Below are 27,373 nucleotides of genomic sequence, written 5' to 3'. Positions count from 1 at the left end.
TTTTATGGACTGCCTTTAGAATTTCTTATAGAACAGCTTTTCTAGTAATAAACTCCTTCAGTTTTTTTTACCTTGAAATGTCTTAATTTTTCCTTCATTCTTGAAGAATAGTTCTGCAGATACAGAATTAGTAGTTGACGGTTTTTCTTCCAGGACTAAATATGCCATCCCACTGCCTTCTGGACTCCATTTTTAGTGATTAAAAAGAATCACTTGTTAATCTTATTGAAGATCTCTTGCATGATATGATTCACTTTTCTCTTGCTTTCAGGATTTTTTTCTTTGTCTTTATCTTTTGACAATTTCACTATAATTTGTCACAGTGTAGCTTTCCTGAGTTTATCCTTCTTGGAGTTTATTGTGCTTCTTGATTGTGCATATTCGTATCTTTGATCAAATTTGGATAATTTTTGGCCATTGTTTTTTACAGGTTTGTTTTTGTTTTTGTTTGTTGTTGCTGTTGTCTCTTTCTATCTATCACTCTTCTTCTGGAACTCCCATGGTGCATATATATGCACACTTGATGGTGTCCCACAGATCCACTGGGTTCTGTTCATTTTTATTTACTTTCTTTCTTTCTTTCCCTCAAACTGGATAAACTCAGTTGCCTTTCTTCATACTCACTGATTACTCCTTCTGCCTGTTTAAATCAATCATTGAATTTTTCTTGTGAATTTCTCCACTATTGTAACTTTTATCTCTAGAATTTATGTTTAGTTTCCTCTTTATAATTTCAAATCTTTTTTTTTTTTTAAAGATTTACTTATTTATTTGACAGAGAGAGATTACAAGTAGGCAGAGAGGCAGGCAGAGAGAGAGAGGAGGAAGCAGGCTCCCTGCTGAGCAGAGAGCCCGATGCGGGACTCGATCCCAGGACCCTGAGATCATGACCTGAGCCAAAGGCAGCGGCTTAACCCACTGAGCCACCCAGGCGCCCAAGTTTCCTCTTTATAATTTCCCCCTTCATTGAAATTTCATATTTTTCAACACTATACTTATATATTTAGGCCAGCATTATTCATAATAGCCAAAAGGTAGAAGCAACCAAACCACCCATTAATGGATGAATGGATAAATGAACTGTAGTATAAAACATTATTAAGCCACAAAAGGAATGAAATGTTGATAATGCTACCACATGGATGAGCCTTAAAAACATTGTGCTAAGTGAAAGAAGCCAAACAGAAAAGGTCATATTTTGTATGAATCCATTTTTATAAAATATCCAGAATAGGCAAATCTATAGAGACAGCAGATTAGTGGTTACCATGAGATGGGGGAATTGGGAATGGAGAATGATTATTTAATGGATACAGAGTTTCTTAAGTGATGAAAGTTTTGAAACTAGAGAGAGGTGATGGTTGTAAAATATTGTGAATGTACTAAATGCAACTGAGTTATATACTTTAGAAGGATTAATTGTATGTTGTGTGATTTTTACCTCAGTAAAAAAAAAAAAAAAAAGAAAAGAAAAAAGAAAAAAAAAGGTCTGAAACAAGCTATTGAATTTAAGAGACAAATGTGATAACTTGAGCCCCCAAAATGATAGAATATATTCTTTTCAAGTATACATAAGAGATTTACTAAAACTGACAATATGCTGGATGGACCATAAAACACACCCCCAGTGGAATTAAACTAGCAATCAGTAAAAAAAAGACAAAAATTTAAGTTTCAAAATTAATTTCCTTCTAAATATCAAAATCAACTACGAAATAAATGTCCATTTTATATGAGTATCTTATAAAATATACACACTTGCATATAATAAATTCATGCTTAGAAATGCTGAGTGAGTGACTATCCCAAATCACATAAGTAGTAAATGGTGAAGTCAGAATTCAACCTCAAGTCTGTTGTTCTTAATCATTACTGACTATGCTGAGATGAACAAAGTCAGTTGTTTGGAGGAAGGCACTAATAAAAGTAAAGTGCTGTTTAGAAGTTCCACATGAGCTTGCTAGTTTAAGTTTATTTAGTCATAGGTCAGAACCTTTAATTCAAGCCAACTGTGTATGTATGTATGTTTGTTCTAAGAGCAATCAAGTTAGACTATGGGTGTGGATTAGTATAAAATATAAAACTGCCACCAAAAGTAATCATATGTCATATATGTCTTTTTCTGTAGGCCATGTATAAAAAGAATCTCAGAGAACAGGGCAAATTAATAAAGTCACCTAGATATTTAGGAAGGATTTTAATCATAGATTCGGCGTTAACTATGAAACAGAAAATAATAAAAGCTACACAAATACCGCTTTCCATTAGTGATCTCAACCAGGTTTTCTGCTTCAACCATGATGCATTTCTGACTACTTATTTTGTATATCCTTGCAAACCATGCACATATGTGTCTCAGTAAAAGTGTACCTTTTCTACCCATATCACATTTACACTTACACCCAAAGCACTGCCATCTAAATATTTTAATCTAAAAATGCTGGCAGCATCCTGGAAATGTTATCTTTTTGTTCCCTCTGTTTCCAAGTGGTGATGGAATCCTATCAATGTGTGTGTGTTTTTTTTTCCTTTTCCACACACCTCTTTCATTTTATCCATCTCCCTAAGTCCTAATGATTTTTTTAAGATTTTATTTTATTTATTTGACAGACAGAGATCACAAGTAGGCAGAGAGGCAGGCAGAGAGAGAGAGAGGAAGAAGCAGGCTCTCCGCTGAGCAGAGAGTCCGACGCGGGGCTCGATCCCAGGACTCTGGGATCACGACCCGAGCCGAAGGCAGAGGTTTTAACCCACTGAGCCACCCAGGCGCCCCAGTCCTCATGATTTTTTTTACCTGGTGTGTTCCTATAGCTTTGTAATTGACATACTTTCATTAATCTCTTATAATTAAGTCTCCAAATGGATTCCAAAGTTATCTTCCTTTAAAAAGAATATGATCTTGTTACTCAACCATTCAAATTTCTACTAATTCTGCATCAATTAGGATTAAGTTCAGGGTCAATCAAAGACCTTCGCCATAGCTTCTCCTTCAGCTTCTCTTCTGGGTAATCCTTTCTCTTCTGGGTAATCCTTTCTCTTCTGGGTAATCTCCATGTTGCTTTCACACTGAAATTTTTACCATTTTCCCAATTCTCAACATATGTCTTTTTCCCAGGACATTTACAAATTTATATATACTATTTCCCTTCTGTGTATCCTACCCTACATTTCTGCTTCATGAATTTGCCCTTATACTTTATGATAAGATCATCTCCTTTGAGAAGTTTCTGTTGGCATCTCCTGGGAGACTTTGGCATTTCCATTCCTATATTTCTCAGCATTTTCTTTATCTCTTATCACAATGTTTATGGCATATTACAATAATTTATGTGTCAGTTTCCTCTGCCTTATAACTCTCTGCCTTGGGGATATTTTTATTTACCTTTGTATTGCAATACAACTGATAATATAATAGGCACCCAGTAAATGTTGTTTGATTAAAACAATGGATACATTGATCTTTTTTTTTTTTTAAGATTTTATTTATTCATTTATTTGCCAGAAAGCAAGAGCACAAACAGAGGAAATGACAGCAGAAGGAGGAGGAAGCAGGCTCCTCGCTGAGCAGAGAGCCGGATGCGGGGCTCGATCCCAGGACCCTGAGACCATGACCTGAGCTGAAAGCAGAGGCTTAACCCTCTGAGCCACCCAAGCGCCCCTACATTGATCTTTTTACATCAGAAACTGGTACTCAAGGAGTAGGAGTGTTATCTAATATTAGTATCTGCATATTTTCAGATGGCATTGGATTTTTCTTGGTGTTAAAATTGCAAGATGACAATACCATCAGAGTTTTGGATTTAAAGCTCTAATTAACCAAAAGTAGGCATACTAAAACAAAATAAAAAGTAAAAAAGAAAAAAGAAAAGAAAGAAAGTATACAAGATTTTCTCAGCATGCAAGAATAATGAAAAAGAAGGGAACTGAGGCAAGCAACAATTGAGCAATATTTTTTAAATCATGGAAGATAAGAATGTAGTTACTATGGACTTGGTCATAAAATTCTGAAATATTTAATAGTTTGAGACTTGGGTAAGTAACTTTTAGAATTATTTCACTTAGCAGTTTGACTAAGGAACCATCTACCTTCAGCCTTGTATCAGACTAAAAAATCATTTCAATATAGTTTGAGTAAAGTCACACATTACAAAATCAGCACAGAGATGTTGACAACTCATTTTTATATTTAAGAGATGCCACCTATTACAAATCTACATACACCAGAACCAAAGCAGAATTTCCTGATTTTGTGTGAGAAAAGAATACTGCTCTGCACCAGTACAGCATTTATTGATCATACTGCCTCTAATGTCTTCTTTCACTAACTGTTCTATACACAATTCATTTTCACAAAAAGAAAACTCTTGTTTTGTCAATATTCTATCTCGAAACCTTTAAGTGCTTCCCCAAAACCTATTAAATTAGGCTTAAAGATACTTTTTTCAAAGCTTCTCAATGTCATCTTCTACCTCTTCCTCGCTTCACTCCAACCAAGAAAAAACATTTTATGGTCCATGAGTACTCCTTATGCTTTGATATCTCAAACTCCCTGATTTTCTCCTCCTCTCTGTAACTTGGTTCAGATTTTCCCCTTTCATCACCACTATCATATCAAATATAAAGCTTCTTTATTTCATTATTATCTTTCAAAATATTGAGTTTTTGTTCTGATTTCAGACAGATGTAGGTTTATATCCTCACTCTGCCACTGGAAAGTGAGGGAAGTCACAAATTCTCCAGATTTTAAACTCCTTTTTAAAAAATAAAATGGTAAATAACTATGCTTAATTGTACCCTTCGACAACCTTACCTCAATAGGTCATGGATACTTTTGCCCATGTGCCAAATGGCAATACTTCTTCTATGAACATGTGGAATTGGTAATCTGTGCCTGAGATTTTTTTTAAAGATTTTATTTATTTATTTGACAGAGAGAGAGATATCACAAGTAGGCGGAGAGGTAGGCAGTGGGGTAGGGGGAGCAGGCTCTCCACAGAGCAGAGAGCCTGATGCGGGGCTCAATCCCAAGACCCTGAGATCATGACCTGAGCCAAAGACAGAGACTTAACCCATGGAGCCACCCAGGCACCCTCCCTATGATTGGTTTATACCATCCCATTTCCACGAGTAAATTTTAGTTTATACAAAAGAAAGGAAAAAAACCATTTGCAATGATTTTAATGCTATACATTACACAAAATTATGAAAAATTTTATAGACTTGAGACTTAGAGGTAGTGGTTAGTAAATACCTGACACACAATAATAGAATAATAGATGGTGGTTATAATTACTTAGCTCTATTATTAATACATTTACTGCTATTTTTATTATTATTTGATGTGCTAATTTTAAGTTCTTACAGAATTTTCTATCTATAATTATGTATACTTTTTCAATTATTTGTATACATGAGTCAAACTTTCTGCTCATTTTGTAACTTTCTTGACATTAGGACCATGTTTTAATCTGTCTTTTAAATAATCCTTCCCACTTCCTCACACACAAGAAATCCAAGAAATGTCTGTTGAATGGAACAATGTAAATATCTAGTATATAATTGAAGTAGGATATAAGGAAAACTGTGACTTCCTTTGTAATCAACATCATAGTAAGAAACATAAATAACTACAGAAACTCATGGTTTACCGGATGTGTCTTGTTATACAGGATACCATGCAATAAAACATCATTTTTACTTGGTCTATCAGAGTGGACTCAAGTTGATCAAATTATTCCAGATTAAAATAGCAAAACGTAAATCTCATTTATTTTCCTGATGCATTTTTCTGGCTTCTCCTTCACCTCTTCATAATCAGAGGTGTAGGCTCAGGTTACCTCCTCTAAAAGGTCTTCTGGGATCATCTGTGGACTACAGCATTTTCATATCATTTCCCCACCTCTGACATAGGGTTTATCTGTTTATTTTTTATCTCTTACCTAGAATCTAACCCCATGAGAGTAGATTTGGTTTGTTTGTCTCTGTATTCCTTACATTTAGAAGAATGCCTGGATTGTGATAAACATTCAGAAAGTATCATTTGAAAAATTATGAATTAATGAATCATGAAAATAATGATTGCATATAAGCTCTTTTGATAGGATACTAAAGAACTATTAGAGTCATTCAAGACACTATAATTTTAATTACAAAAATAAAAAAAAGAAAGAAAGATGGCCATTGCTAAGGCATCTGTATAATTTTTCTAGCTAGTAATGACAGCCAGTTCCTAGTGTGAATTCAATTTTTAACTTGTTTAAATTAATTATTTATTTAAATATAAAATTACAATTTTCTAAAAAGATATAGTTACATTAAAAATAAAATTATATAGAATAATTATATATTACTAATTATTTTTAATATAATTAATTTAATAAAGCCTGTGAGCATTTTTTTTTTCAGTTTATCAGGAAAAAAATTAAATGATGTCATGACCTAAATTATTGCTAGTTACTTGCTCAAAATATTTGAATTTAGCATTATAATATAAAGGTAGATAAGAAGAGAGAAAGGGAGTAAGTCAATAATTAGAAAGCTGACACTTTGAGGGCACTTGGGTGGCTCTGTGGGTTAAAGCCTCTGCCTTCGGCTCAGGTCATGATCCCAGGGTCCTGGGATCAAGCACCGCATCATCATCATCATCATCATCATCATCATCATCATCATCATCGGGTTCTCTGCTCAACAGGGAGCATGCTTCCCCCTCTCTCTGCCTGCCTCTCTGCCTATTGTGATCTCTGTCAAATAAATAAATAAAATCTTAAGGAAAAAAAAAAAGACAGAAAGCTGACACTTTGTTTGGCTTTCATGAATGTTACTTATATGACTTTCACCAGAACTGGCCTTCTAAGGGTCTTACAGACATGAGTTAGAGAAAATAATACTCAAAATTCATCTCTAAACAATTATGTTTGTTCCTCTCAAGACATTAGAGAAATACAATTAAAGACACAAAAAGATCCAATGGCCTATTCGTGGTTTTTTTGTGCTTAAATTCTACATGTTAGATTGCTACAAGATACCTATAAGTATACTTCCTATTTACCTAGAAGATATCATGTACATTTGAACAATGCATCCAACAACCAAGCCTCATTATCTCTTAACTACCTCAAATTCAATTAACTCATTTAACAAGTTAACTCAAGTTAATAAGTATTTTATGTACTGACTCCTGTGTTCAAAGCACTGTGTCAGACACTGAGAATATGCCAATAAAAAAGAAGCTATCTCTTTATCAAGTAAAATGCTGACTAATGGGATGATATGCACAGTAACAGGAAAATACAATGCAACGCAAGTGTTGTGATAGAGCTAAGCAAAAAATAATACAGAAGCACATAGGAAATCACTTACCATTTCTTAATGAAACTTCATGGAAGGTTATGAGAAGGAGTAATGTTTAGGCAGTAATACAAGGAAAATGCATAGTATATATGCCACTGTTCTTTCAATATGATGGACATTGCTTATCCAATGAACCCTAGACTTGTTCTTACATACTTTATGCTCCTTAACCTAGTCTTCCAGGAATCCGTAATCAGTCTATCAGAATTATTGGCTATCAAATCAGTGGCTTAAATGAGTATGTAGGACAAGAATAAGTACTGATGGAAAACAGTGAGAGTGGGAGAAAAAAAAGGGATGGAGAACTGTCCAAAGTTAGGACAGCAGTCACTATGAAAGAAAATGAATGGTCATAGGGGAAGCTGCAGGTAGCTTAAAGTTTAAAGTTCAAAGTTGCAGATAGCTCAGCATAAAGTTTAAGGACAGAATGGTGAGAGACGAAGCTAGAGAACTAAAACCAGTTGGTGAAAGGCATTGTAAGTGATAGTAGGAAGTTTGGACGTGATCATGAGGGCGATGAGGAGGGAACCAAACTTTGTGATCTTTCATTTCTCACTCATTCTAACCACACAATTTTTTTTTTTTCCCTCATACATACCCTTAGCTTCCCTTTTCTCCCAGTTCATAACAACAATCATGACTGGGTCTTTATTTTGAAGTCATGAATCACTTATTTTCCTAAAAACTGCGTCTTAATAGTCTCACCTTTGAATAGATGAGAAACAATTTTGTTTTTCAATCCTATTTTTGATCTTTCTTTATATGCCTTGTACATATAGGGCATATAACTAATTATTTGTCTTCTGGACTTATACATTTCTCAGTGACTTATCATAGATCAGAGTCATGCTTTCAACATTTAGCTTCAAGAAATATCCCCCACCTCTACTTGTACATTCCCTCCATTTTTTATATTCTAGATTATTATAGGCCACAGAATTCCAAATATTACAACACATTTTTCCTAACTTCTACAATAGTATTCTCACCATTTCCAGCACCCCATAACAGCTTCCACACTGCTTGCCACTTGACCCAAAACACTGCCACACAGTTCAAGTGTTTCTTTCCATGCTCCCTGATCCTCTTGCACCCTTAGGCTGTATTATATATACACATAATACACATATTATATGTATATATTATGCTAATACCCAACTTCTGCTAATATGCGTTGGCTAGTTTCTATTGCTGCTTTGGAGTTCCTTTCCCCTTAATAAGCACACCATTTTCTCAGCTGAATTATATTGGAGCATAACCCTAGTTATTGGTTTTGTAGCCAGAAGAGAAGCAGGTAAGGCTAAATTTTGGAATGGGTAGTATTTGTTTCCTTGCAAAGCAGAGTCCTCTGCACCTCCGTCAAGCAAGGAACATAGAGAAGAAAGCAGTGGCCTTTAGCATGAAGTACTGGGCTACTTCTAAAGCACAAAGTTCAGAGTATCTGGAGAGTCAAATTTTGTGTTTCATTGACCCAGATATGCCCAGTTCCAATTTTCAGGTTCTCACTTTTTTCTCCACAAGAATTAGCAGTCTATCCAGGGCTGAGAATTCAACCTTCTCAGAAGCTTTGTTAGTGTTAACAGTTAATTCTGGGTTTGTTCCTATCATTTTCTGTACTCCAGCTGCAAAAGATGAGTCCCTTTATATGCTACTAAAGAGGCCCTCTGACTATGATTCTTCTTTCTTGATGAATAATTACTCTCACCCTTCCCTGTTTTGTTTTTGGGGTTTTTTTGAATGCCTGCCTCACTAGCCTTCCAAGAGGGCCTCTGACTCCATTGTCCTGATAGTTAGTGCTCCTCAATTTCTCAAAATATTGAAATACTTCACCCACCACTGAATCCCTCTACACTTCTCACCGCTGAAATTTTCAGCAATTGCACTGCTACAGCGCGTGCTTTACCTATCTCCAGTGTTTCAGCTCCAAATCTCATTTTACAGTTGCCTTGTCTAAACCACTCCAGGCACCAATCATTTTTGATTGACTTCCTAGAAAGACGAACTCTGTGTTGGGGATTTGCATTCAGAGAATTTACAGAAGATGCAGAGAATTTATTGCAGGATGAACACTTCTGGAGCAGTAACAGAATTTGGATCTTCCTTTAGAAGTATATTCTGTATTTGTTGTAAAAACTGAAAAATCCATGGGAAAGGACAAGCCTGTAGAAAAGATAGGGGATTGGGAAGACTAATGCAATTTATCATAACCCAGTATCCAATGTTGATAAATATCGTTCCTAAAAGAACAAGGGTTTCAGTTGGGCTTGGTTATGGAAGAGAAGAGTATGATATTTTGCTGGTTATGAACAATACATATGACACATTTGTGTGTTTCTCTACCCCATTTACTGAAAAGCTATATGGTTTCTACTTTTAAATGGAATCCAGAGCAGAAGACTCTCCAGCAGGTCCAAATTGCCTTGCTGCCTAAGACTTCTGATGTAGCAGATACCAATGATACTCAAAGTGTTTACCAGTAAATAAAAATTTACAGGGAGTGTCTAGAAAACCCCCAAAGGAGAATAAAAATGCTAAGATTCTAGAGTAAATTCTTGGTTTCCTTTGGTTACAAATGCCCTCCTTTTAGAAAGGTTTCTGGCCGCTAGTGTACCTTTTTGAAGATTAACCATGAAACACCAAGTGACTTAAGCTGTCCTTAGGAATGAGATTAGAAGAACAAAAAGTATGTAGTGGGGTCTCTTATTTTTAGGAGAGACTGACAGCATGTCTCTACTTGTGATAGAAAGTTGATTCATCTTTTAAAACGATTCACTTATGCTAAGGTATGAAGTTGTATGAGATGTACATGCAGGTGGAAAGGTGGGAGTAGATGATGAGTAGCAGGAGGATCCCTGGCTGGTTAGTGCCGATCCTAGGCCTCTTTCCAATAAGATTCAGGTCTCATTCTCCCCTCAACAGGAAAGCTGACATCCATAGGTTTCATTTCTCAAGATCATATGTTAGCTGGCTTCTCCAATGGGCATCCTTGGCAAAATATTGGCTGGTGAAAGGAAAAGAAAAGCCAGGGTGTTCCTCCTCCCTGTCTACCTGAAGTGTTGTCTCTGGCAGCAGCTATCCCTCCTCAGCAGCTTCTGCTCCTACCAAGCAGTCCCACTGATGAGGTATTTAAAGGTGAAACTAGCGCTTGGGCTCCCTTTGACCTTGTAGTAGTGGCTTCGTTCTGTTTCTGATCTGTGGATTGTCTTACCATGTCACATTTGGTGTCCTAGCTCAGTCCTCACCTGTGTAATCACTTGACTCCATTAAATTTTTTGTGTTGTAATAATTGAAGTGGTTTCTGCTTTCCTGGAGAGACTTGTCATGGATAAATAGCCACTGATAAAATAGTTTGATATATAACAAAGATGTTCACAATGTAATAAGGAAGAATTCTTGAACTGAGGGTAAATGGAAGAAAAACTGATAAAACATTACATCTTACAATTTCATTTTCTTGAAATAAAATTATTCCTAACGTGTTAGGTATGGCACAAGATTTAGGAAGGTATCATTAAATAGTTATAGCTACAATGATTAAAGCAGAAATGTAAGATGAACCTTACAAAGAGATGACACAAAGTAGACAGCTTCCACCCAAGGCCATCATAATCCTGGTTTATGGTTATAGATGATAGAATGGTGTTGAATTATTTTTGTCCAATCAAAACCATTACTAACACTTCATGTTCTACCTGAACTAACATGACAAGTGGAATAAAACAATCTACATCTAAGTTAATAAAAAAGGCAGCTTAGGGAATATTGGGACTTGTTTTCTTGGTCACGCCTGAAAAGTCTCAGGTTATGGTAACAAAGTATATTCTAGTCCCTTCTTATAGTATTTCTAATTATTCTTGCCTGTCTCACAGTCATTTAATGTTTATTGTCCAGTGTCTCAAATTCTTCAGCACAACCATTGTCCTGGCAGATGTTTCAATAAGTGATTCAATGAAGAAAAAAAAAAAAGAAAAAAATAAATTTTGTCATTTGACACAAAATGAAAATCAGGTCTTCACAAATGAAATCCCATCTTCAAGAAGAATCAACAACAGAAGTGAAAGTCTGGACAATTCTTAATGATATCTTGCTGCTTTGACTGAGTGAAGAAAAAAATAACGATTAAGAGTTTTACAAGTTTCCACACTCCTAGGAAAAGACTAATATTCTTTAGCCATGGTAATAAGAAGCTATCAGAACTATGTTTAACTTCATTCAATCAATAAATAACTTACTTTATTAAACACACTTTAAAAGCTAGCCAACCAACAGTGTCCTTATTTTTGAAGTAGCCAATTAGGAATAAATTTTCCCCAATTAATATACCTCTGAGGACCAACCAAACAACAATAGTCACACCCAAGTAACCATACATTTACAGATGACAACCCATTCATGCTTTCGAACATCTGCCAATCCCTGAACTCCCTAAAACCTTTATAAAATTAGTAGTTTGCTGAACTAGAAAGATTTTGCATAATTCCAGCATAATATTCCCTTACAATAATGAGGGAAAAATTCAACTTTACCTTTTTATATTGGATACTGTATAATGGTCTCATCATCCTTTGACATCCTTTAAATATCCCTTTAATAAATGCAAAAATCTTTGGAGACTTTTTTCTTTAATACATTTCCCTAGATGACACAAAAAATAACAACTTAAATTAGCTTTGTTATGTAGAACTAACACAGACATTTAGCTTTCAAATAAAGTGATATGGTGCTAAATATTTTTAAAGTTCACTAAAATTTTTAAATTAGAAAAATCATTCATGTCAGTGTTTTGGGGGTAAGTATTCTGGAGTCACAATCAAACAAGATTTTATTCTGGCAAATATTTTAAGTAAGAGTTTTTATGTTTTCAGCTTAGTGCTTTCACATAGCTATAAGATTTTAAAATTCAACATATTTAAGTAAAACAAAACTAAACTAAAACAGTCCACCCATTTCTTCCATCCCTCCCTCTTGCAAACATCAATATGTTCTCTTCATTATGACTTTATTTTGTTTTGTTTATTGTTTTTAATTTTTTTAATTTTATTTAGATTTTACATCTATGTGAAATTATGCAGTATTTGTCTTTCTCTAAGTAATTTCACTTAGCATGATACCCTCAAGTTTCATCCATGTTGTCACAAATAGCAAAATTTCATTCTTTTTTAGCCAAGTAATATTCCATTATGTATAAATGCCACAATTTCTTTATCCATACATTTATGAATAAAAAAAGATTTTATATGAATCTTAGCTATTGCAAATAATGCTGCAATGAACATGGGGATACATGTAGCTTTTTGAGTTAGTATTTTTCTTTTTCTTTTTTTTTTAAGATTTTATTTGTTTATTTGAGAGAGAGAGAGCACAAGCAGAGGGGAGGGAGAAACACACTCCCTTCTGAGCAGAGTGTCTAACATGGGGCTCATTCCAGGACCCTGGGATCAGGACCTGAGCTGAAGGTAGAAGCATAACCAACAAGCCACCCAGACACCGCAATATTTTTATTTTCTTCAAACACATACTCAGAAGTGGAATTCCTGGATCATAAGATAGGTCTACTTTTAATTTTTTGAGAAGGCTCTGTGATCATTTCTATTGTGGTTGTACCAATATACTTTCCCACCAATAGGACACCAGTGTTTCCTTTTTTCTACATTTTTGGCAACATGTGTTATTTCTAGTCTTTTTGGTAAGAGCCATTCTCATAGGTGTAAGATGATATCTTATTGTGGTTTTTATTTGCATTTTTCCAATGCTTAAAAATGTAGAGCATTCTGGGGTGCCTGGGTGGCACAGTCTGTTGGACGACTGACTCTGGGTTCCTGTTCTGGTCATGATCTTATGCTTGTGGAATCGAGCCCTGTGTCTGACTTCTGCTGAGCACCGAACCTGCTTAAGACTCTTTTCCTCTGCCCCTCTCCCCTCTAAAATAAATAAATCTTTAAAAAATTATGTAGAGCATCGTTTCATGTATCTGTTGGTCATCTGTATGTCTTCTTTGGAAAAATTGTCAATTCAAATTTTCTGCCCATTTTTTAGTGTTTTTTTGTTTTGCTTTTGCTTTTGAGTTGTAGGTTTCCTTTTATAATTGTAGTCAATTTGATGAAAGCATTACATTCTTCATTTTTTGACACAATATAGGCCAAATAACTTGTTGATTAATATTTAGAATATTATTCTAACCTCTATTGGTAAATAAAAAATAATAAAGTCCTATGAAAAAGCAAGATATATCATTACTATAATGAAGCACACCATAAAGGTAGCACATTTTCTTGATTTTAGATAAAGATATATGTATGTAATATGTATATAATTTCATATTTTGTTTCTTTCTAGATCAGATACAAAGGAATTAAAGAGATAATAACTTTTTTGGCCAAAGATCTTCCATTAACTGGAAGAACATTTGTACTATCCCAAACTTCTACTGGCTTCAAGATCAGCAAAGCCTTTATGCCTCTCTGTTATTTTCTTCTTAAATTTGACTGGATTTTTCTTTTCCATTTTTTTCAGTGTATGTGTAAAAAATGTCTAATTCTTGTATTTTTCATGAGAGTCATATGATGAAGTATACTTACCTCCCCATTGATTTCACAAAATACCCAGATGGCTGAAATAGGGAGCAATAGCCAGAGACAGAGAGAAGCAAAGGCTGGGCCTGAGGAAGAGGAGGAAGCTGCTGAGGTCACAACTTACTACAGCTACTTCATTCCTAATGTAAGCAGAGAGATTTAGAGAAATGAAAGGAGATAATAGAAGATGCGACCCTTAACAAATAGCAATAGGCAATAGCAATATTCCTAAATTAATTATATCCCATTTGTATGCAATTATATCATAATAATATAAATAAAATAATTTTATTTTTGCTTTATTTTTATTTTTTAAATTTTATGTTTACACTAAATTCATCTTATATACTTGTCTCTTAACATTGCACACGATTTCAGAATTTTACTTATTTATTATTTTTATTGATTTGTTTGAATCACCTCCTACTTCTGAAGATGGAATCCCTTCAATTTACCAAATGTATGGAAAAAGATAAAAGACAGTTCATAAAACATAAAGGGTAAAGGTCAGAGAAATGCCCTACCCATTTCAAAATATCCTGATTAAAGAGAAATAGAGAAACTAAGTTCTGTAATCTTTAAATGTTCTTTCTCCAGAACAAAAAAAAAAAAAAAAAAAAAAACACAAGGGAAATTTTAGTACCAGTATAAAGTTTTTTTGGTCCCTGAGTGGAAATAAATAAAAATTTTAAAATGAGGAGACAACATTCAATGAAATAAATTAGTGCCATGATAACACTTTTTATGACAATGCAGAGACATTCCACAGAGGGCTGTTGTCTTTTATCAGCCGTGTGTGAAAACTTAAATAGTAATGTTAAGGCATAGTTCTGTTAGAAAGGCAATTCTAATAGAACAGAGATTGTGATGATGTAGTCCAGACATACAGATTTGTGATATTAAAATTGAGAGAATGCAAGTAATAGTTTAGAAATCTCTTAGGCTTTCCTTTTTATAAATCCTTTGTGTCGGTCATGCCTTAAACAATATTGATTTTTCTAATTACAAAATTAATACAGGGACTTCCAATTCAATATTGTTGATTAAATGCTATTTCTTAAACTTTATTATCTTCCAAAAGTGAGAGGCAATAAAAATCTTTACAACCTCGAGGAGGAGACCCAGGGAAAAGACAACAGCAGATAAGAGAGGTCAACAAATTTTTAAAAATGAAAATAAATGAAGGAGAGCTAACTGGCCAAAAAGACAAAAGACCAGAGGAAGCTAAGACTATTGTGCCTATTGAAAGGAGAGTGAGGAGTTCTTTATAGATCTTGGATATCAGCCCTTGTCTGTAGTGTCATTTGCAAATATCTTCTCCCATTCTTTGAGTTGCCTCTTTGTTTTGGGTCAACATGGACAGGACTGGAGGAGATTATGCTGAGTGAAATAAGTCACCCAGAGAGAGCCAATTATCATATGGTTTCACTTACTTGTGGAGCATAAGGAATGACAGGACATTGGGAGAAGGAGAGGAGTGAGTTGGGGGAAATTGGAGGGGGAGACAAATCATGAGAGACTGTGAACTCTGAGAAACTGAGGGTTTGGGGAGGGGAGGGATGGGAGGTTGGGTGAGCCTGGTGGTGGTGGGTATTATGGAGGGCACGTATTGCATGGAGCACTGGGTGTGGTGCATAAACAATGACTCTTGGAACACTGAGAAAAATAAAATTATTAATATTTTAATATTAACAATATTAAAAAAAGGAAGAAGAAGAAAAAAGGAGAGTGAGGAGAAAGAAGCCAGTTTTCCCTGGAGGATACTGCAAAGCACCTATTGTAACCAAAGTCAGGAGCCACAGGGCATGTAACCAGAGATGGCTAAGAGTTTCTGTAATAAGCCCTTGGGCATTTAGGTAAATCCTGACCACTCTCAGCAATCCAGCCTTCTCAAACTTTAGCCTTCAACCCAGCCAGCCAGCCCACTCTCACTTCCCTCTCTCGAAGACTCAGAGCCAGAGAATTTCAGGGCCACACAAAGAAGTCTCAGGGGATGAAGGGCTGATTTATAAACTAAGTGAGCAACTGATGGTTTAATCAGCCTTTAAGGTTTTCCATGCAAAATTCAGGCTCTTGCTATGACTATGGCAGAGCAGTAATTCTTGGAATAGTGAGTTGCAAATTTATAGGTTGTTGCAGTGATTGGGAGAGCACTACTGGGATTTAATGGGTAAGAGTCAGATTCCAGACATCTTCTCATGTATGAAACTCCCCCAGTGGAGAATTAACCCACATCCCTAAAGACTTTCTGATATGGTAGTAGACAATCAAATAGGAAAAAGAAAAAGTTTTTAAAGCTGTATGAATCTAGGACCTACTTACGTTTTTTACAAAACAACAGTTTTTTTACATATAAACACAATGTATTTTGACATAACCTTAACAAAGACAGTATTTTGGGGATGCATTTATAAATTGAAGCTAGATAAAATATTGTTTGGTTTGGAGTTTAGTCAAGAATTTTTCATTTCGTAAGATCACATCTCCAAGACAAGTGTCGCTCATGATATTGACAATATCAGTGCTACTCAGCAGCACAACTGTATCAGTTTGTATTCACAGCTGTCCCCTTTAGAGATTCTCCAAGTAAGTGCAAGCATATAATTACCTCAGTATGTCCACAGTAAGTGTAGAGTAGCCATGTCTGATGGTTTACACATTGAAATGCATATAATTTTATTATTAAATATTTTCTATTTCCTTTTTACTTTGTAGTTATGACATTATATTACTTTTGGTGAAGTTATATGCATTGATAGGGTAGGTCATACTACTATGCTTCTCATTTCAGAGTAGTAAGTGGAGCTTTATTAATTATTTTCTTTAAAAAATAGTGGTCATTACTTCTAATAGGATTGAAAGCCACTTCCTTAGGATGAACTCATTAGTTGAAAATTCTTTCCCCAACCATAGTGACCAATCAGGATTTCAGTATATTATACTTAACTGTGGACCATCAGTCAAATGTTATCAGATGTTTGAGAAAGCCTGTAGCATAAAAAAGAAAGACCAAAACAAATGAAACAAATAAGATGAGAAAAAAAAAAATTCTGGAGAAAAAATATAAAACAAGACAAAAAAAAAAAAAAAACCCCAACAAGATAATACTAGAAAAGGTTTTGTGTGTATGCACATGTGTGTGGGTTTGTATATACAGCAGCAGTTAAACTGTGGTCTGGAGGTCCTAGGGAGTCCCACAGCCTTTTTAGAAGTCTTTCATTTTCATAATTATAGTAAAACATTATTTTCCTTATTCACTCTGATACTCTTTTTCAGTGGCTACATAATATATGATATCATAACATGTTGAATATAAAATATAGAATATGAATATAGAATACAGAATATGAATATAGAAGCAGTTATGAGTCCCAAGTACAATAAATGAAAAAAAAGATTACTAATATGTTTCATCATGCAATTACATAACACTGAGGATAAAAAGAAGATCCTAAACTTGGCAAGAAAAATTTATAGGTATTTATATATATATATATATAACAATATATATATAGAATAGAAATATCAGAAGTAAAAATGGCAACACTGAAACTAAAGGAACATGGGGAAATTCTGTAACATTTTGAGTGAAGAATATTTCCTGCAGGAATTTTGTATTCAAACTATCAACTAAGTTTTTAAATAAAAAAATGACAGTTTGAGGGCACCTGGGTGGCTCAGTCAGTTAAGCATCCAGCTCTTTGTTTCAGCTCAGGTTGATCTCAGGGTGGTGAGATTAAGCCCCAAGCTGGGCTCTGCACTTGTCATGGAGTCCGCTTGGGATTCTTTGCCTCTCCCTCCCCCTCTATCCCTCTTCCCTCCCACTGTGTTTCTCTCCTTGCTCCCAACTCACTCTCTCTCTAAAATGAATACATACATACATACATACATACATTCTGCAGGCAATATTACCAAATTTTCACCTCCCATACACATTTCCAAGAAAGATTCTAGAGGAACAGGCAGAAAACCAAGAGGTTTAAAAAAATACATTCCGAAAATAAGGGAAACACCAGAGGAGTGTCACACTGAATTCTTAAGGTCTGCAGCAGGCATGGATGGAGAGCGCCTGGATAGAGAGAAGCTAGAGCATGGAGCACCAGAAAGTGTCTCAGAAAGAAATAATTGAACCTGTAGACTTCCACTCATTGGGCACAAAATTGTACTTGAGAGGATATTTAATAATGTGAGGGGAAAATTGCCATATATAGAAAACTAATCACATTTAACAATGAGGGAAGCATTCACCAAAAAAATGAAAGGTTGAAAAGAAAGAAAAAATAATCATAATACAGTAATCTCAACTTATTTGGGCAATAAATCAATAACAAAAAAAAAGGAGTTGTGCCCTTTCACATCTATTTCTGTCAAAGTCTTGTGAACTTTCTGAATAATAGAAATGCAGATGAGGCCTAAAGATAGTTGTAAGAACAGTTAACATAAGTGCCTAGAGACTTAGATTCAAACATGCACCAATCTATGTGTATGAATTTCAGACCATTTTAAGTGAAAGTAGAAAGGTGTAATTTCATATTTATGAAATTAAAATAAAATTTCACATGCTCTTTTATAGTATAATGATGATACTTCATACTTTTAATCAGACAATCTGAAGCACTCTATAAACATTAGCAAATTAAGTCTCACAATACCCCATGCAGTAGTTAAGAATAATCATTCATTATATACTCAATAGTTAAATTGAGACATCAAGAGATGAAGTGATTTATCTCAAGATCAAACATTCCTTGAGTTCTAGAGAAAAGAGTTGCCTACAATTTCAGTTTTCAATTTCATTTCGTCTACAATCTTTTGCTATAACTCTCAGTCTTCTCTTGCCAATTGTTTCACTGTAGAAAATATGCTGTGTTCTCTATTTACTGTCATTATCTAAATTTTAGGATTACTTGGCCACCTTGTTGGCTCATAAAGTCTCCATATTTCCCCTTTGGAGGATGTAAGATAAACTCACTCGTTATCAAATCCCCCTTTGGGGTAATTTCCAATGCATTTCTCATCAGAAGTTTTCTAATATAAGCATATTACCAGAATAACACTTTTGTTTAATAATTCCATGCTTTCAAAAATCCATTCAGTATTAATTAACCAAATATTTATTAAGTGGTTTTATATGATAAGCACTACAGATTTTATTCCTGCCATCACAGATTTGTGTCTACCAGGAAAGACAGAAAATTTTTAAAAAGCAATTATAGTTAAGTCAACCAAAGACTACTAAGAGAAGAAGTGGGTAGAAACTAGGCTGTGGAAGTAGAGCTAACATCATGTTATGCCACATCAAGGAATTTAGATTTTTCTAAAAAAAAAAAAAAAGGGAACCTCTGCAAGAAATCGTGTTTTGATGTGAAATCCCACTCTGGCTGCAGTGTGGGTAGAGTGGGGAGAAAAGAGCAAGGCTGGAGGCAGGAGGACCAAGTAGGAAACTCAACTGTGGTCCAGAGTAAGATAATGGTAGACTTCACTGGTTTGGAGGAAAGAGCAGGGACAGTGGGGAAAAAGACATGTATTTAACAGAAATGAAGAAATGAAATCAGAGTAATTTTGACTTAACGTGAGAATAAATGAAAAAGAGAGAGAAACAGAGAGAAAGCACAGAAAATTCCCAGCTGTCACAGAGTAAGAGACTATAGAAGAAAACAGAAGCTTCTACATTTGACTGTAAAACAGAAGTTAGTTTTGTGGAGTTCAGAAAATAAGATGAAATTGAAGTGCCAGACAAAAAACATAGAAGATGGAAGGGAGGAATATTGGCGTTAAAACATTTGAGTATTTTACATTATTGGGGAATAGAGTATTGAGAAAGTAAAGTAAACTGTAGACTTCAAACATCAAAAAATTTTGAAAAGAATCATTAAAATAATATAAGTATATAATGATTATGTTTCAAGCCACAATTTATATGTAATCAAAATTGTTAGGTTTTTTTTACACTGTCATCAAGAAAAAAAGGCTATATATTCTTTGCAGGCATACATAGAACATTCACAAAAATTGGCCATCTGCTATGTAAACTCAACAAAATACTCAATGCAATAAATTCAAAGAGATAGCATAGTAAACCCAAAGTTGAAGAAAGAAAATCATAAGGACTCAGATCAAAAATTCATAAAATGAAAAGTAAACATCTAAGTAAACAAAAACCAATGGAGTTGATCATCAAAAACTAAAAGATATTTCTCTGAAGATACTAGTACAATACTGAAAAACCTCTAAGACTGACTTAGAAAACAAGAGTAATGTTAACAACAATTATACATCTCTATATTTTGTTTTATTTTATTTTATTTTATTTTATTTTATTGAGAGTGTACAAGCAGGGGGAGCTGGAGAGAGAGAGGGAGAAGCAAGCTCCCCACTGAGCAGGGACTTAATCCCAGGATCCCAAGATCAGGATCTGAGCCCCAGGCAGACACTTAACCGACTGAGCCACCAAGGTGCCCCTCTTGATTTATTTTAGAAAAGATGAGGTCATTGTAATTTTCTGTAATATGACTTTGAAGTTTTTCTGCATTGTATCAGGCTGGTCTCAGGCTGGCTTAAGGAAAGAGTCTCTCTAGTGTTTATATTTTTGTCATAGGAAACAATATTAGCTCATCTTGATCCAGAACCCAGGGTCCAATGGATACAGAAAAAAATTAAATCTATCAGTTAGAAATACAGAAGTATATTCTGTGACTCACTGAGTCACCACGGAAAAGTGAATTTCAAAAAAAAAAAACAAATTCTGTCTCTCTGACACAAAGGGTTAACAAACTTTAGCAGTATTCTTCATCATAAAGGCATGCCAGAACATACCAGAGTGTTGCAATTGCACTACTCTTTCTTGAGAAAGTTCAATTCCTTCTCTTCTCACAGAATAAAAAGCATAAAGGCAAGAGTATGATTGTTCATTTGTTCATATATACTTTGCTTTAGATTCCCTCCCCTTTTCCAGGGCTATAGGCAAAAACATTTAGTAAATCTATACTACATCTTTATCTCTTTTTTTTTAATCTTTCCAATTCCTATTCCTCCATTTCTAAACATTTATAACATAGAGGTGAGGAGGAATAATGAAACCCAAAGGGCATGAGCAAGGTGATATTAGGGCAAGGGTCAGCAAGTTTTCCTGAAAAAAACAGTTTGTAAATGTTTTAGATTTTGTGTGCTGTACAGTCTTCATTTGGACTACTCAACTCTGCCATTGTTGTACAAAAGCACACTCGGATAATAGGTAAACAAATGGGTGTAACTGTAATAAAAAAATTATTTACAGAACACATTATGTTCTTTAAATAAACAGATTATTTAGCCCATAACCCTTACTTTGCAGGTCTGTTTTAGAGGAGGCAGAAAGTGCTGTGGTTTTCAGAAACAACAAAATATCTTCTTATTCTAAATATCAGCGACTGAATTTTTTTTTTTTTACCAAACCAAAGACAAAGGCTTTATTTGAAATTGAGGAGAATATTTGGATTGCTAATATCCCAGTAAGGTACTGTGACTAATAATCAAGCCTTTTCTGTAAGAATTCATGTTTGAGAAGAGGATGAGTCTCAGAGAAATGCATCCCCAAAAGTTGGGGAAGAGACTCATAAATGATGGAATAGCATTCAAACATGGGAGACTCAGGAGAAAAGAGGTCAGCTTACTGCAGAGTTTGGTCAAAACTCAGGACACTGCAAAGTGATACAAGGTTGGTCAAGGTCTCTAATCCAAATAAAATCTAAGGGCCAATTTATAATTGCAGACTCCTCCTTGTCAGCTTGCTTTGACTGCTTTGACAAGATCCCCTTCTTCAGATCTTTAATCCCACTGAGACATCCAGGGCATTGGACTTGAGTTTTCCCTGTGTTACCCCTCTTCTTGTCCTCACTCCCCGACTCCCCTACTCAGCCTGTTTGAGTAACTTGCCCTAACATAAAGATCATTCTTCTGCATATAACTTTCTTTCCCTTGCCCCTTTCTCCTTCCACGTATTTCACTGGCCCATCCTCTATCTGAGTTAAATCTAACACCTAAACCAGTCTTTGCCTTTATCCAAGTTTCTAATTCTGACAAGTCTTACTTTAAATTTATTACTGCCTCAAGTGAGTTCTCCACTCTGTCTCATAACCGTTCTGTATTCTGTAGTCAGTTCATTCTTCGTTCTCTGAGATGCCCTTTTCTTTGCATCCCAATGTCTGAGATCTTATGGACCACGGACTTAGTGACTTAAAGCAACATTAAGTTATAATCTCACTGTTTTGTAATTTAAAGTTCAGATGTGTTTGGCTGGATGCTCCGCTCAGAGTCTCGCCAGACTGATAACAGGATATTAGGCCGGGCTGCAACTCTCTCCCAAGGGCATCCTCCAAACTTGCTGGATGTTAACAGAATTCGCTTCTGTTGTAGCATGGAGGTCCCCATTTTAGTGCCAGTTGTTGGCCAGGGACCACTCTCAGCTCCTAGAAGCCATCCCAGTTCCTTGCCAAGTGCCCCATAGGGCAGTTAACAAAATGGCTGTTTGCTTTCTTTGAGGCCAGCCAGGTATAACCCTCTGATTTTCTGTTCTGAGACAATTTTTTTTTTTTTTTAAACAGAGCTAACCTCATTAGGTCAGGTCCACTCAGGATAATCTCTCTCTTTTCATATAACAATAAGCAATATAATCACAGGAGTGGTGTTTCTTCATAAGTCCCACCCATACTCAGAAGGGAGCATATGATATGAGTAACGGTCATAAGGAATCATCTTAGAATTCTGTCTACCATACTCCTCTTTCTCCCTCCAGGTCATAGTTTTAATTCTTCATTCATTAATTAAAAAAATAAAATAAACCCTCAGAAGAAAACTTAATCCTTACATCTGGCAAGCTGACCAGCCTCTCTTTATTTAAGTCCTCTCTATATTTTTGCCTTCATGCCTATAGCTATAGAAGAATTGCCCATTTTCCTATCTAAGGGACACTCCACCTTTTGTACACCAGACCTTATCCCGATCTACCAACTAAAAGTCTTCACTACTCTGATTATTTCTCTTTTCTCCTGTGTCATCTGTTTTATTTCCCCAATGAACTAAATCTTCCTATCCACGTACAAGTGATCTGTAATATAGCCCATCTATAAATAAAACCTCTCTTCTAAGTCACGTTCCCTTCCAACCATAACCCCATTTCTCCATTGCCCTTTAGAACAGACTCTCTAATTTAAATTATCTCAACGTGCTCATCTATTGTCCTCCCTAGAACTTTCTTAAATTGGACTTTTCTTCCTACCACACTTATCAAAGACATTCATAAAATCATTTTGCCAAATGTGCTGATCAGTTTTTAGTTTCCATTTTACATAAACTCTCACTGCATTTGTCATAGTTGATTACGTCTCCTTATTGAAACATTTCCATCTCTTGGGTTTCTGGATACCATTTATCCTATTTTTTCCATTGATGCTTTCTTCACTATCCTTTGTGACTCTTACCTTATCCAAACCTCTAAATATTGTATTGGATATATATTGTTATGATAATGCTCATAAAATACAACTCTAAAATTCAATGTCAGTCAACAATAAACATTTAGACACTTCATTTGTCTGTGAGGTTCATCTGATCTAGAATGCACTTAGCTAGGCGTACTCATGCACCTTGGGTTGACCCTGTATCTCCCATGCTCCTGCTGGGACAAAAGCTGTCTGGGCATCTTCTCACGGTAAGGGTAGAATGTAATAGCAGAGCGGAAATGTACAAGTACTTTCTCAAGCTTTTGCTTTTATCACCACCATCATCATCCCATGGGCCAAAGAGAGTTTTAGGCCCAGAATAAGGATGTGATAGCCCAGTTACATGGCAAAGAGAATGGGTAAAGAGAAGGAAATAGATATGAGGCCTTTAATGCAATCAGTCAGCCACATCAGCTCTCATCTTCATACCTTTTTTCTTCTTTGTCTATGCGAAGCACTTAGATGATCATATCATATTCCATTACTTTAAATATCACCCCTTTTGTGACTTCCAAATGCAGATTGTTATCTCCATCCCCGAGCTCTACCTGAACTCCAGAATAATTTACCTAGTATTTACTTGGCATGTCAACTCCACTTGGATATCTAACAAATATCTCATACATAACATGCCCCAAACCAAACATTTAATTTTTTTTACTTAAGCCTGCCCCTACTTCATAATTTTCTATCTCTATGCATGACATCATCTTTAACGTATATGCTCAAGCCAAAAACATTGAAGTCATTATTGACTTCTCCCTCTTACAGATTTACAAGTAATCTATCAACAAATCCTTCTGACTCCATTTTAAAATCTATTCTCCAGCTAATCACTTCTTACCAGCTCCCTTGTTGCCACCTAAACTGAGACACCATCCTCTCTCATCTAAATGACCATCACTCCCATCCAAGAGGTTTTCCTGCTTCTGTTTTTCCCCTGCTACAGGTTTTTCAATTTATTATCCAGTATGATGTTTCTAAACATCATAAATAATGTGTATCATTTAACTAACTCTCCTGCATAAAAATATCAAATAGTTCCCTTTTATTCACATCCAGACTATAGGACTATAGACTATAGGACATCAATGACACCTGGACTAAATGATATAAATCTCTATGTGAGCTTGCCTTGGTCTAACTCTCCAACATTATCTGAGCTTTCTTTGGTTTACCAATTCCTTTTCACCTACAGTGACATCTCTACTGCTTTTCTAAACCAATAAAAATAATACCACCTTACAGTCTTTGTGGTTCTGCCAAGAATATTCTTCCCTGAGATACATGCAAGACCTCTTTCTTACCTTCATTGAGGTAGAGAGACATCCTTTGGCCATACCATCTAAACTAGAAGCCACATTGTTTTTTATGCTTCTACTTGGCTCTGTATTTACCTGTACTACTACCACTACTTAATATCATACTCTTTATTTGTGTTCAGTATCTATATTCCACAACAAAATAAGGCCTTATGCTAGCAGCCACTTCAATTTTATTCAGTGCTACATCCCCTATGAATGGAAAAGTGCATGATACATGGGAGTACTCAGAAATATTTATTGAATATTGAATGCAAATAATTTAGATAACATTGAACAAATAACCTTTTTATCTGCAGGGCATCTCTACAACCCCTCTTTACCCTCTTATTTACACTGTTGATTCTGTTGGTTTCAACAGTAGTATGTAAGGAGTGAAGATTAATTATAATTAATAATCTAATTAAGAAAACTCATAACCATTTACTAAAAATATGTTTTATACATTTCTTAACATATATGTATGAGTGTTTTCTCAGACGTGAAATTGCTAGGTTTTAAAATATGTGCATTCTCAGCTTTAGAATAATTCCAGATTGCTTTCCAAGTGATCAACAAAGGAATAGATAAATAAAGTTTATTCATACACAGGAATATTATATAGGAGAAAGTAAATGCATTAAATTGCTATGCAGCTATATAGATGAGTCTTAGTGAAATTATGTTAGATGATAAAAGCAATCCCCCAATGACTGTTGACTTAATTATGTTCTGTTTATATAATTAAGCAAAACTAAATAATATATTTTAATGGTACATACATGTGCTAAAAGAATGATATATGCAAAACTCAGGGTAGTGTTTAACTCGCTGGGGTAGAGCAGGCGAATGCATTCCAAATGGAACATAGATAACTTCAAAGATATCTGTCATGTTTTAGCTCTTAAGCTGTAGGATAGATTTATGAATACTCATTTTATTTTATATTTCATTATATATATGTATATAGCTATACATATTATTTTATATATAGTATACTATTTTAATTATATAATTTTTAGTTGGACACAAATTGTTAATATATAAAAGGAAAAAAAGTGAAACCACAAAAGGCAGGAACAAGAAGACCCCGCTCACTTAAGTATCCCTCACTTTTTAAGCCAAACTACCCCCCAAATTTTGATAATATTAAATACAAAGCTGTCATTTGGGCAGAAAAGAGTCACAAAAAATTTGTTTATAATATTGAAAACATGGCCCACATATTGACTAATAAAAGCCCAGCAAAAATCATTAACAACAGTGATAACCTTATTTGCCCATTTGCTTTTCATTGAGAAAGCTATCAGAGCGATGCTATATTTTAAAATATCATTTTGAAATACTTTCCACACATGGCCAGTAACTGATATATATCCCCTGAAGACATCAGAATGCATGACACATTTTTATTCAGTTCATTTATACTTAGAGGAAGGAACTCTATGGTTTCTTTAGCTCTTTTCCAGTTAAAAAGTTCCATGATTCTAATAGTTCTAGGAACAGGGCAACCCAGGTTTTGGATTTGTGGGTGCTGACCAGCACCAAAAGTGCTGAAATGATAGGGAAAGCCTGTTTGGGCTGTATTCTCTCTGCAGAGTGGGAAGAAAGATCCTTGAGACCGCGGTGAATACGACTGTTGTTGTTGTTATTATTTCTCAGAATCAAGTAATTAGCTTAAGAAAGTTCTCAGACCTTGTGGAGAGGCACCTGTTTTTCATCTCAGATTCAGTCACTGCTACCACCAGCACTCACTAGCTTTCAGCACTCGGGCGTAGAAGCGACTCTGCTATCTAAGCCGTTTTTACATGTCCCTTGGCAGTGATTAGGGAACCACACATACAGTACAGTATAAATTAAACTAAGTGAAAAATTAACTTCCTGAAGAAAAACCACATGCTGTCCTCCTCCAAAATATGTGTTCGCCCTGACCTTTTGGAGGCATCAAGACGTCCCAGCCCTTTAACTTCATGAAAATCTTTTTAGATAGCTTACTCTGAGGGCAGATTTATGTCTGGAAAATTTGGAGTTGCTTACCAAAAGGATGAGAGTCATTTATTTTCCTGTTACTGGTCTGCCACATGAATGAGATAACATCAGCTAAAATATTCAGCAGAAGCTATTCCTGGTTTTTTCCCTTTCCCTCTTTGAGACCGGTTACCTATTTAACTCCATCCTGTCAATTAAACCAGAGAAAAAATGCAAAGAACTAATTAGGCAACTGTGTAATTTTAATTAGCTGTTTTGATAATTAAACTAATTAGTTCCCCTGTGTTTCCACAATATGTGGTGGACTGGTTTTGATATCACAGCTTCAGAGTTCCATTCCATTAGTTAATTAGTCACTTTTGCATTAGAAAGCTTTATTAATGGCCTTAATTTGCAGTTGAAATGAGAAATCTGCTGTCAATAATTTGGATAATTGCCTACTGTTTGATTATAAAGTACAAAAGTAGCAGCACACCATTACATATGCAAATCCCAAGGGTTATTTCCTGGATGCTTGGCTTTCTTGATCTACATTTCATCCTCTCTCGCTTTCTGTTTTTTCTTGACCCTGTTAGGGGGAAGAGAATCCAGCTTATTAAGAAAATGAAGGCCTGTTTTTTTTTTTCCCCTTGTCCTGTACTGCATGTATGCTTGTGCCTGCAATTGTTAAAGTTATTGCTTG

The 27,373-nt window shown here is 35.1% G+C and overlaps 1 long non-coding RNA gene across 4 annotated transcripts in view; it reads right to left on the bottom strand.

The window, feature by feature from the left end:
• Positions 1–10,641: 10,641 nt before the first annotated feature.
• LOC309869421 overlaps positions 10,642–27,373 on the bottom strand; it is a 31,726-nt gene continuing 14,994 nt past the window's right edge. For 2 of the 4 annotated variants that reach the window (XR_014314175.1, XR_014314178.1), the window contains exons 3-7: positions 27,167–27,259; positions 26,740–26,878; positions 13,929–14,062; positions 11,877–11,985; positions 10,642–11,446 (exon numbers count right to left, since the gene is read on the bottom strand). This is a non-coding gene — a long non-coding RNA (uncharacterized lncRNA). The remainder of the gene's footprint in view (positions 11,447–11,876; positions 11,986–13,928; positions 14,063–26,739; positions 26,879–27,166; positions 27,260–27,373) is intronic. The other 2 variants (XR_014314176.1, XR_014314177.1) reach the window with 2 other exon arrangements.

This window comes from Mustela nivalis (genome assembly GCF_964662115.1).
Source record: "Mustela nivalis genome assembly, chromosome: 7".
Classification (NCBI taxonomy): domain Eukaryota; kingdom Metazoa; phylum Chordata; class Mammalia; order Carnivora; family Mustelidae; genus Mustela; species Mustela nivalis.
This window is presented reverse-complemented; position numbering and strand designations above follow the sequence as displayed.